The sequence below is a fragment of the Panthera leo genome, chromosome B1 (genome assembly GCF_018350215.1).
Source record: "Panthera leo isolate Ple1 chromosome B1, P.leo_Ple1_pat1.1, whole genome shotgun sequence".
In the NCBI taxonomy this organism is placed as follows: domain Eukaryota; kingdom Metazoa; phylum Chordata; class Mammalia; order Carnivora; family Felidae; genus Panthera; species Panthera leo.
This window is the reverse complement of record NC_056682.1, coordinates 184,788,789-184,801,101: the sequence shown is the minus strand read 5'-3', so window position 1 is coordinate 184,801,101 and position 12,313 is coordinate 184,788,789. Positions and strand designations below refer to the sequence as shown.

General features: G+C 45.4%; 1 long non-coding RNA gene across 1 annotated transcript; it reads left to right on the top strand.

Moving 5' to 3' along the window:
* The first annotated feature begins 297 nt into the window (after nucleotides 1-297).
* Nucleotides 298-10,925, top strand: LOC122217214. Its single transcript, XR_006201343.1, has 3 exons — nucleotides 298-500; nucleotides 1,635-1,685; nucleotides 10,693-10,925. It is a non-coding gene; the product is annotated as an uncharacterized LOC122217214 (long non-coding RNA).
* Nucleotides 10,926-12,313: the final 1,388 nt, after the last annotated feature.

Sequence of the window (12,313 nt, the reverse complement as noted above, 5' to 3'; positions counted from 1 at the left end):
AGAAAACTTAAATTACAACCTAGCAATGTGGCTCCCCAAATGAAATGTATAGGGCAGAGTACCCAAAAACACCAGGGAAAATGGTAGTCACAGGGAAGTGTCAGGGACCTGGTGGTCAGTCTTACATGTCTGCAATCAGAAAGGCAAAGGTCCTATTCATGTAGAAAGAAATGGCATAGTGGGAACCAATTTAGAACCATCAGAACAATGACCTGGGAGACGAGCCTCATTCTAATTATGACTCCGTGTTCCAACCAGGCATGAAGGAAGTCACAGTAAACCTATTTCTGAGAAAGGCATTGCCCGATGTGGCGATGTCCGCTATCTTATGTGGGGTGAGGGCCAGTGAGTCAGGGAGGAAACATACCAGAAAATGATCTTCGGTGACTAATACAGAAGGGGCTGTTCTCATGTTACCCTGATGGAAAAATTGGTGGGATTGCAGGAATTAATAAGAACTATCAGCCCTGCTTGGATATTCTGTCCTAAAATGGTGACATGTATGTATTTAAATGGGAGGGGCTGGGTAGCACAAGAAGTCTGTCCTGAGAAGATAAGGGGACAAAATGGTACTTTGTCATTAACCAACCCACAGGATTGCTCTGCACTATCCAGTGAGTGGTAACAATGCCCAAATCATCTTAAAATGCAGTGCAGATCTTGGCCCAAAGGATTTTCTGGAATTAAAAAAAAAAAAATCTGATGTTTCCCTAGCAACCTAATAGAGATCTCTGATTTAAAAGACAAATGTAGGGGCGCCTGGATGGCTCAGTCGGTTAAGCGTCCAACTTTGGCTCAGGTCATGATCTCACAGTTCACGAGTTCAAGCCCCGCATCAGGCTCTGTGCTGACTCTCAGAGCCTGGAGCCTGTTTCAGATTCTGTGTCTCCCTCTCCCTCTGCCCCTCCCCTGCTCATTCTCTGTCTCTCCCTGTCTCTCAAAAATAAACGCTAAAAAAAAAAAAAAAGTTAAAAAAAAAAAGACAAATGCAGGGACACCTGGGTGGCTCAGTCGTTTAAGCGTTCCACTTGGGCTTAGGTCATGATCTCACAGTTCATGAGTTTGAGCCCCACATCAGGCTCTGTGCTGACAGCTTGGAGCCTGGAGCCTGCTTCAGATTCTGTGTCTCCTTCTCTCTCTCTGCTTGCACTCTGTCTCTCTGTCTCTCTCTCTCTCTCTCAAAAATAAAAATAAACATTAAAAATAAAATAAAAATAAAAGGCCAATGTTATTGGATGTTAAGATTTGAAGGAAAATGTTTCCATGAGGATAGACATGATTCTTGTGGAAAAGTAAGCCTCATGTATCAGTTAGGGTTCTTGGTATATTAATTTATCAACAAATATCTATTGAGTCCTAAAATAGGCCAGAGATTGTTCCAAACACTGGAAATGCGGTGGTGAACAAGACAAAGTCCTTTTCCTTATAGATTTATATTCTGGAGGCAGAGACAGATAATAAACAGTAGACAGAAAAACTAATAATTGTGTAATTTCTTACTGAGATAATTACTATGAAGAAAACTAAGCGGTGTCTTAGTCTGTTCAAGCTACTATAACAAAACACCATAATATGGAGTAGCAAAATACCATTGCCGGAGTGGCTCATAAACAACAGAAATTTATTTCTTACAGTTCTGGAGGCTGGGAAGTCCAAGATCAAGGTGCTTGGTGATTCGATGTCTGGTGAGAGCCCACCTGCTGGTTTGTAACAGCAGCCTTCTTGGCTGTGTCCTTACTCTCTGGAAGAACAAGAGAGCTCTGTGGGATCTCTTTTATAAGGGGCTAATCCCATTTGTGAGAGCTCTGCCTTCATGACCCAATCACCTTCCAGAAGTCTCACCTCCCCATCATAATGGAGAACAGTTTTCAACATATGAATTTGGGGAGGACACATTTTGTCTATAGATAGCACAGAGCAAGGAAAATATTTTCAGTTATTTATTGCCTTGTAACAAACTATCCCCAAATTTAGTGGTCTTAAAGGATTTGTTATTTTTCGTGATTCTGTGGGTCAGAAATTTGGGGACGGTTCAGCCAGCTCATTTGACCCATTGGGGTCAACCGCTTGGCCACATTCACTGGCCGAATGAGCTGAGAGAACCAAGAATTCATTCATGTATTTGGTGCCTCCATGGCCCTCCATGTGTTCTCTTTCTCTCTTTACATGGTGCCTCATCATTCAGTAGTCTAGCTTGATCTTCTTTATAGTATGGCAGCCAGCCTGCCCAGAGAAAACAGCCTGGAAGTTTCCAGGCTTGCTAAAGACTGGTCCTGGAACTGGCACACTGCCACTTCCTCTGTGTTCTGCTGGCCAAAGCAGGTCACAAGACCAGCCCCTATTCAAGGGCGGGCAAAAAGACTCCATCTCCCGATGGGCAGAATTGATGGCAGCCATCGTCAGAAACTGTCTATAACCGAGAGTGACTGGAATAGGGAGCGGGCTGTGTTAGATGCAATGGTCTTAGGAAATGACGTTTAAACAGAGACTGGAATGAGGAGAGAGGTTGAACCATGACAAAGATGGGTGTGTGGGGTGGGGGGGAGGTGCATTCTAGACAGACCCCTAGAACCATGGGGACAAAGGCCTCGATATGGAATATACATAGTGTGTCTTGTCTGAAGGTTAACAAAGAGGTCAAAGATTCTGGGGATGTGTCTAAAGAAGAATGAACAATAGAGTAAACAGGCAGTTAATGGGAACAGGGATACAGTCAGATTACCAGGGGCCTTGAAAGTCATGGTTAGGTCTTTATACGTCACTCCAAATGTGATGAGAAGCTCTTGTAGAAGGGTAACCTGAAATGGCTCAGGTGTCAGAAGGATCACACTGGCTGGCTGCTGTGTGAAAAGCGAATGAGAGGAAAGAAGCAGTTTAGGTGGAAGGAGGGGGACCAGCTGGGAGACCCCTTCGGTCATCCAGGTGAGAGACAATGGTGGCTTAGAGCGGAGTAGCAGCAAGGGGCATGCAAGAATATGTTAGATTCTGGATATATTTTGAAGTTAGTCCCAGAAGACTTGCTGATAGACTGGATATCGAAGTGAGAGGAAAAGCAGAATTAAGGCTGAGTTCAAGATTTTTGACCCGGCCAACTGCATCAACAATGCTACCATTTGCTGGGATGGAAAAGATACAAGAGGAGCAGGTTTGGGGGTAGGGTGGTAAAAATAGAGAATTATGTTGGGCACTGGTGCTCATCCCCTCTTCTCTACTCAAAGACTTGCTCTATGCAAGTATTTTCTTCCTCCACTGGAATATAAATTTCTCCCCATCAACGATGTGCATTCCCATTGTGTAAAAACATGCTTTAGATATTTTAAGCCCAGAGTGACTATTTAGAAATCAAAATATAGATTTTAGTTAAGCTGGTGGATATATGAGTCTTGATTTCAGGGGAGAGGGGTAAAAGTGCAAGTTTAAGAGTCATCGATGTACAGTTGGTATTTAGAATCCTGAGACTGAATGGGACCTGGGACTCTCAACTTGCAGAGGTCAGGAAGAAGAGAGACCCGCGAAAGAGACAGAAAAGAGTTGACCAGTGCGAGAAGAAACACGAAAGGCTGTCGTGTCAAGAATAAGGTGGTGCTCACCAAGTTGCTGGTATTGTTGGTCAAGTAGGATGAGGGTGCATTGACTTTGGCCAGTGCAGAAGTCTTGGGCAACCTTGACAAGAGCAAGTTCAGTGCAGTAGAGAGGAGAAGAGAACTGATGAAAAAGCAGAGGCAGCTGAGATAGACAACTCTTGCAAAGACTTTTGCTTAAAAGGGCAGGAGAGAAATGGGTCAGCAGGGGCTTCAGGTAAGGGAGATTTTCAGTTTTTTTTAAAAGATGAGCAATATCAGAGCATGTTTTTACACAATGGGAATGCACATCATTGATGGGGAGAAATTTATATTCCAGTGGAGGAAGAAAATACTTGCATAGAGCAAGTCTTTGAGTAGAGAGGAGGGGATGAGCGCCAGTGCCCAAGAGGAAGGGTTGGCCTGAGACAGAAGAGTAGGTGGATAGAAATGCAAATGGATTGGTTGATATTGTGGTTGAAATATGAGAAAGTTCTGTAACTGTTTTGGTTTCTCCATGAAAGGAGAAAGAAGGTCATCAGCTAAAGGTTAGGTAGGGATATTAAAGACTTACAGAGAGAGGAGAATGCTTTAAAAATAGAGTTGAAGAACTTATTCTTTAGGGAATGAGGCAGAATTCTGAGCCCACACGAGGTATGTGGTTATACATTTATAAATTTAGAGTAAACTATTGCTGTGTGTTTTTCTCAAGCCATTTGTACCTGGTTATATGGAGCACACGGGGAATAGGGTTTATCCAAGAGTTTGGTTTTTGCCAAGTGGGTAAGAGGGAGAGAATGAGATGCATTTAAAAGAAATGCTTGAGGAGTATTAAAAATTTATTTCACATGCACTTACATAGTGGCTCCTACATACCAGACACATGTAAGCACCTGTATATTAAATATTAATATTAAATATTAACCCATTTAATCTTTATAACAACCCTATTAGAAAGATAGATACTATTGTTTGCACCCCCATCCCCCATTTTATAGATGATGAATTGAGACACAGAAGATTGAGTAACTTATCTAAGGACACATAGCTAATAAGTGACAGAGCCAGGATTTGACCTTGGCAGTCTGAGTCTGAGCCTGTGCTGCTAACCTCTGCAATGCTTCTCCAGAGGGGCTATAGGGATGGGTAAGGAGGGATGTAGAAACAGAAAGCAAGTGATGGACAGTGAAGACTTTGTAGGGTCAAGGGAACTGAAGGGTCTGGTTGGAGTTAGAATAATAGAAAGAATGAGTTGGAAAGATGGGAGGATGTAATTAGAAAGTGGGATGCTTTTTGAAATAGAGATTTTGGAGAAGGTGGAGTTATTGATCATGTAGGAGTCTAGAACATGATTCTGGGAATGGGTAGCTGAGATGAGATGAGAAAAAAGACAAATGGAGGATAGGAACCGAGAGGCCAGAGTGTTGGGATGCGCCATCTACATAGGTACTGAAGCCTCCAAGAATGCTGACAAGGAGTGCTGGAACAAAAACACCATGGCCAACCTAGTTCTCCTCTTCCCTGAATAAGGAGACATGTCTTGGAGGCTGGTAGATACGCACAATAGGAAAGGAGTGGGTCTGTGCTCTCCCACTGAGCTGGATCGTGTGCAGGATGGGGAGGCAGGGGTGGGATAGGAGGTAGTGGTCTAGAAGGAGAATTGAGGGCAATGCCCTGCGCCTCCAGGAGAAAGCCAGTGATGATTGGAGAGGGCTTTAGGGAAACCACATTCACAGGGAAAGGCAGGCTGTAACAAGAGAAGCAGCTGGGGACAGTGGGGATTTTGTTGCTGATCAAACATGAGTTTTAGAGGTGCACTGGAAGAACCTGAGGGTTGGGAAGTGTGGGCAGCATGAGCAACACTAAGAAATACCCAGGGCTGTGTGGGCATCAGATGAGTCAGGAATGGTCTGGGAGGCTGGCACTTTTGGGGGGTGTCTGAGGTAATGAGATTGGTCCTGATGGTCTCCCAGGGGAAGAAGATAAGCAGGTCTAATTATAACCCCCTGCTTGGGCCTGGTCCCCGAGATAATTTCTGGGATGCAGTGGGCAGTGTCCATGGCAGGAGTGGTGTCATCAGGGGCACGGGTGGGTGTTTTTAAAGTCCCATTATCAGTGGTGCCGAGGCCAAGGAGAGGAGCCTTGCCGACTACAAAAGAAACAGACCTTGGCTACATTAAGCAAAGGGGAACTTATTCAAGGAATATGAAGAGACCCACAGAGTTGACAAAAATCGGGGGAACTTGACGAGGAAATGGACGGGAATAAAGAGAACCCTGGGTGGCCGGACAGGGAGTACTGTGGTATCCAGTTTTGTGGCAGGAACAGTCTAATGAACAAACTGTGGGGATGGCGAATGTTCTCCAAGCATTTACTCATGCATAGAGGCACCCGCTCAAGACTGAGTCCCGGGAGAGGAACTCTTGATCTACGATAGATCAGCAGCTCTATTAGTGAGCATAAACCAGGCAATGGTGCAGTGATATTAAAAACCCACATCTCAGTGGCTTAACCAACAATGACTCATTTCTTGCTCAGTTCTTGTAAGTAAGCAGGAGGCTCTACTCCACTTGGCCACGCAAGGACTCGGGCCATTAGGGGTTGTGCTTGTTGCCCTGCCTCAATACATGGCTTCAGAGCTTTCTGAAGAAGAGGCAGCAAAAAACTGGAGAGTCACACGCTGGGTTTTAAATGCTCTGGAAAGGAAGTGACGCACATCACTTCTGCTCACACCTATTGGTCAGAATTAGTCATGTGACTGCCTAACTGCAAGGGGGCAGGGTCATAGGGGGGAGTACATGGCACTCAGTGAACAGTAAATGTCTCTGTCACAGGCTGTTTTGAAGCAGAAAGAGGGAGGTTAGTTAGCACATCCAAGGTCTTCCAGACCCCAAATTCAAACTATTTCCTAAATACTACACTGCCTTCTTAAGGAGTCTATGTGGAGGAGGGGAGGTGCGTGTAAGGGGGTGTTTAATATTTCTGTATGTGCCTTCATATTCCTTTCTAAAAATACCTAACATAGTGTTGGAGTACAGAGAACATGCTTGAAATTTGTTGCTGGCTGATGGATTGATTGATATGAAGTTTAATCATGGTGAAACAGACACAGTCCATGTGAACCAAGATCCTCAAATAGTGTAAATTCAATTCAGCCAACCCCTGAGAGAGGGTCTGCGCGGTACGTCAATGACTGGCATTACAGAGAAATGACAGAGAGCCAGAATCCGGAGGAATCTTAAGAGTTCAGAAATCTTAAGAAAGAATATTATTTATTTTTCCTTTGGCTATTAAGAAAGCCTTAATTTCTCTGGAGGAAAGAGACAACATTAAGGACTAAAAATATAGTTTATAGAAATTAAATCTATTGCCAAGGTAGAAGAACCATCACCTGACTCTAATAAACAACTTCTGAGGTCCTGTATGTGATGACTTCGGTTTTCTGCCGTATGTGATTTGAGTGGATGATGATAATTATGAATGTGATGATCGTTATGTGGGGTCAGTATGAGTACATGGTCCCTTCCAACCACTGGCAAATTATCAGAGCTCAAGTGTAGGTCCACTCTTCCTTCAAACTACAGACCCGTATTCCTACTACCCTGCTACCCTGCTATGACGTTCCCTCTCCCGTAGACCCTCATCCCTCCCTTAAAATGACAACTTTCCATATGTTTTCTCTGAGCACCAAGTGCTGCAGTGGGAGAGACATGTGCAGCTCCCCCTGGGACATTGGTCCTCACCCTTTGGAGGGCTTCAAATCCCCTGGACATCTTGTGTCAACATGATTGCTGGGCTCCGCTCCCAAAGTTTGTGACTCAATAGGTCTAGGGTGGGGGCTTACAATGTGCATTTCTGAGAATTCGTAATTCCTGGGGGCCCTGAGTTGAATAGTGTCGCCCCACCCCCATGGTCACGTCCACCCAGAACCTCAGAAAATAACTTCATTCGCCATTAGAGTCTTTGCAAATACTTTGAGTTAAGATGAGGTCCTACTAGATTAGGATGGGCCCTCAATTCGGTATTACTGGTGTTCTCAGAACACCAGTGTTCTTCTGAGAAGAGGAGAGACACAGAGACACATGGGGAGAAGTCATGGTGAGGACGGAGGCGGAAAATGTGGTGGCACATCAACAAGCCACAGGACACCAAGGATTGCCAGCAACCACCAGAAACTAGGGAGAGACAAGGAAGGATTCTTCCTTGGAGCCTTCCGAATGGGCACAGTCCTGCCAAAGCCTCCATTTCAGACTTCTGTTTTGTAAGCCACCTCAGTCGGTGGTAATCCATCATGGCAGCCCTGGAAAACCAATGCACCGGTGGTGCTGAGAATTACTATTCTAGAAGAAAGGGGAAAAGGCCATTTGAGGATCACTCTTCTAGAAAAAAAGGAGGGAAAGTGTCAAGTACCTTTCCACAGGAAAATATAGGATTTGAGTGATAAAATATTTTTGAGAAAAGGGAAGTACGAACATGTTTTTTTGTTTGTTTTTCTTTTGTGTTCTGTACCACATGTGCTATTGGGGGGTTGTGCCAAAGCATCTCCTACCGCTTTTAGGGAATTGCCACTTGAATGGTCATTCCGGGAGACTTTACTCTGAAGTCGGACCCTGTCTGTCCCTGACCTAATACAGGCTGAAGTGGGCACGAGCCCGTGCTTGGCCAATGACCTTCTCTTCTTGGACTGCGGATTGTAAGCAGGAGGTGTAGACACACACACAGAGCACCTACTCTTCCCGGCACAGTGACCAAACCCCCTACGAGGCGGGTGTCGGGGCTTGGTTGTCAGTCCCGCTCCCCAGCCGGCTCTCCAGCCTCCTAGAGCTCCTGTGAGTCCCCAGTATCCTTCCCATAAATCCTCTTTGTTAAATTATCAAGTCAGTTGCCGTTGCCTGCAACCAAAGAACCGAAACGAATACGGAGTATCTGTTGTCTTTTTTACTTCGCTTTTTCTATCCTTCCAACCTAACATTTTTTTCTATTGAAACATCTTGGTTCTCCCCACCCCCCTCCATGTCAAAAGTAATGCAAATGTTGCAAAAAAGACAGAGTGCTTTCTGAAGTTTTTTTTTTTTTTCATCTTTCTGCGTGGCTTTCCATTGGTTAAAATGTCATCGTATATCCTCTAATAGACAATGAGAGGATAAAATATCGCCTAGCTGATGGGCTTTCCCCTACGGAGGGAACACATATATTAAACGTCTGTCTAAAAAGACCACAGCACTGTAAATATGCAGTCACTTTATCCCAGCAAGGGGTGGGAGAGCTTCCTGTCTGTCGTTTTACTGAGCAAGTTAACATGAACTCCAGCTTCGTCATTACCTAAAGGTTTGTCTTAAAAATCTCATTAGGGGCACCTGGGTGGCTCAGTCGGATAAGCGTCCGACTTCGGCTCAGGTCATGATCTCACGGTTTGTGAGTTTGAGCCCCGCGTCGGGCTCCGTGCTGACAGCTCGGAGCCCGGAGCCTGCTTCGGACTCTGTGTCTCCTTCTCTCTCTGCCCCTCCCCCGCTCAAGCTCTGTCTCTGTCTCAAAAATAAAGAAACATTAAAAAATTTTTGAATCTCATTAAAAAATCTCATGTATGTTAACTCCAGATGCACTCTTAGAGTACAGGACTTGGGTTTTTAATGCAGAAATATTTGTGGTGTCTGAGTATTCGTCTGCACTCATAGCTTTTCCTCCCTAAACTGTGAATTGTTTCCTCTTTGTGATACCATTTGCTTCCTCCACCTAAGCCATCTTGTAAGGCTTTTCTAAAGTTGGCTTCCATAGCTCTGGCCTGGAAATCAGGTGCTTGTGCAGGACAGTAATATATATTTTTGCAACCGTCGGATACATTTAGTGCATTGAAATAACGCCAGCCAGGTTTTCACGCCTGCCCTTTGCTTAAACTCCGTTGCCCTGACCTGCACTAAACCACAGGTGTCCCAATCCAACTGGACTGCCCCGAGCCGTCCCCAAACCCATCCTTTCCTCCCCAGAAATCCAAGCCAAGCTTTTCCAAATCTCCCCAGCAACCTTTCTACAGCACAAAAAAACATTCAGAATTTGCCATCACCCATCTTGTGTGTTTTATATAACAAATACAAAATGCTATGTTTTAAAAATTAAAACTCCAGTAATGCACCTTCCAAGGTTCAATTCGAGTTTAGAAAATTCATTATAATGAAAAGAGAAGAAGGAGGATTTTTTTTTTGTTTATTGCTGATAGTTAGTGGCATTGATAGATCATGGCAGAACCATCCGCAATATGGCCAAATAATTTCACTGGAGAGGATTTTATATAGCTACAGCTAAAATTCAATGAACTGATTCAGAAGACTCAGTATAAAATATAACAGTGACTTCGAGTGCCAAATCAATTTGGGGGCTTGAAGGGATGGGAGAGTTCTTCGTTCCCTCCCCCTTCACGGACGTGACTTTAACTGGAACTGTAAATTCAGAGGCCTCGGAGTGGCCAGGCAGTGGGTTACAGCGGGTGATTTAAGGGACCTCTCATGAAAAATCAGCAAGTGGTTGGGAACACCACTGCTTAAAAGAGTGTATGTCTCTGAAGTATGACCACAAGAAAAAGTTAGAAGGATATTCCTGAGGACAAATCAGGGATTTATACTCAGTTGACTAGGGTTTGAGGTTTGCAGTTTGGATCAGTTCAAGACACTATTTTCCACCTCTGTTTCCTCGCTTGTGAAATCCTGGGATTGGACCAGAGGAATGGTTTCCAAAGTTTTGCTTTGTTTTCTCTTTAAAAAAAGATTTTTTTAAATGTTTGTTTATTTTTGAGAGAAAGAAAGACAAGAGGGCAAGCAGGGAAGGAGCCAAAGAGAGACACAGAATTTGAAGCAGCGTCCAGGCAGGCTCTGAGCTGTCAGCACAGAGCCCGATGAGGGGCTGGAATTCATGAGCTGTGAGATCATGGTCATGACTGGAGCCGAAGTCGGACGCTTAACCAGCTGGGCCACCCAGGTGGCCCTGTTTTGTCTTTTCAATGATAGAAGGCTTTTTTAAGTAATGAATTTATCTTACTGTGCTGAATGTCCGGTTTGCCCCTCCAGCCCCACATTCCCGCTGCCATAACTGTAACGTGCACCCCCCGCCTCAAGGCTCACATGTTGAATCTACTCCCCAGTGTGATGGTGTTAGGAGGTGACGTCTTTGGGAGGTGAGAACGTCGTGAGGGTTGAACCCGCAGGAATGGGGTCAGCATCCTGATAAAGAAACCCTTGTTCCTCTCCTACGACGTGAGGACACAGTGAGAAGATGGCCATCTGAGAGCCAAGAATCGAGCTGTCACCAGATACCGAATCTGCCAGCCCCCCTGATCTTGGACTCACCAGCCTCCCGAACCACGAACAATAAATATTTGCCGTTTAAGCCACCTGTCTGTAGATATTTTTGTTTAGCAGCCTGTATGGATTACAACGCCAGCCTTCCTCACCCTGCCCTGAGCTCCAGGAGGCTGAGGAGACCCGTTTGCTTCCACTGGGGTTCAGCCAGTAGGAGGAGCCACCCCCGGGGCTGGTGGTAGGGAAAAGGAATCCAAGTGTTTATTTCCCCGGATTATTTCCCTCACTGCTGGGCTGCAGGACAGCGGTGGCTGTACTCTTGCCTGGTGTCCCTCCCTTTTAACTGCCTCTCCCTTCCTCTCCCTCTGGGTTCCAGAAGCATCCTTTGACCTTACCCTTTCCGATGTGGGTTGCAACCGCTGTTGTTCAAGTCAAGTCCTTAATCATCCCTCACGGGCGGGCTTCCTTTAACCCCCACCCACACTTTTGTAAATCATCTCTTGATTAAATTCTCCTCAATTGTCCGTGGGAACGTGGCATCTCTGTCCTGCCGGGGCGATGCTGGCATGGCCCTGACACTCCTCAGACCCACCAGGCGTCAGAGGGAAAAAACAAGAATATTCAGGAACACGTGCCCCTCTATCGCAATCGACAGCACAAAGCTCGTGAGCATGAACTCAGGAACCAAAGTGTCCAGCCTGGAATCTAGTCTTTCCCACTTGCAGGCATGGATATATCTGTCTTCGTTGTCCTTGCGTGTAAAGGCAGGTTCTCACCTTACTTCATAGGAGGCTTGTGAAGATTTAATTAATTAATACACACAAAGCGCTTAGAACGGTGCCTGGCGAGGAGTAAGTGCTATGTAAGCATTAAGTTATTATTATCTACGTCATTTGACTATTTTCATACACTGGCGGCCAAGCCGTATAAAACCTTCAAGATGGTCCCCAAACCAAGTGGACTTAGAGGCGGGAATTCGGCTGACGGGCATGAGCACAAAGTCAGAGGGGGAGAAGAATCTCAGGCTCTGGAATAAGACAACGATTCGAATCTTAGCTCTGTCACGAGCCAGCTCCGCGATCTTGGCAAGGGCTTACCTTCTCTGATCCTTAGTTTTCTCATCTACAGGATGGGGATAATGATAGTGTCTACCTCTTAGGGTTGTGCTGGGGCTTAACACGAATCATCTCTCTATCCTTCATTTACTCGTTCATTCATTTACTCAGTAAACAGCTTTTGTTCCACCAAGCAAGCTGAATGCATTAAGGTAGCAAACTTGTTTCCCGGCTTGGGGGTGGGGGTGGGGGTGCTCTAAGGCACACGCACTGGTCCTTCAAGGCCTCTGAAGACAGGACCAGGCCCAACAGAGGTGAGCTGACGTAAGTCTCACTTCTAAGTTGGATGCTGACCAGGCTCGTCAAATTCAGCCTTCAGATTCCCTCGACACCCCGGCTCAACATCTGT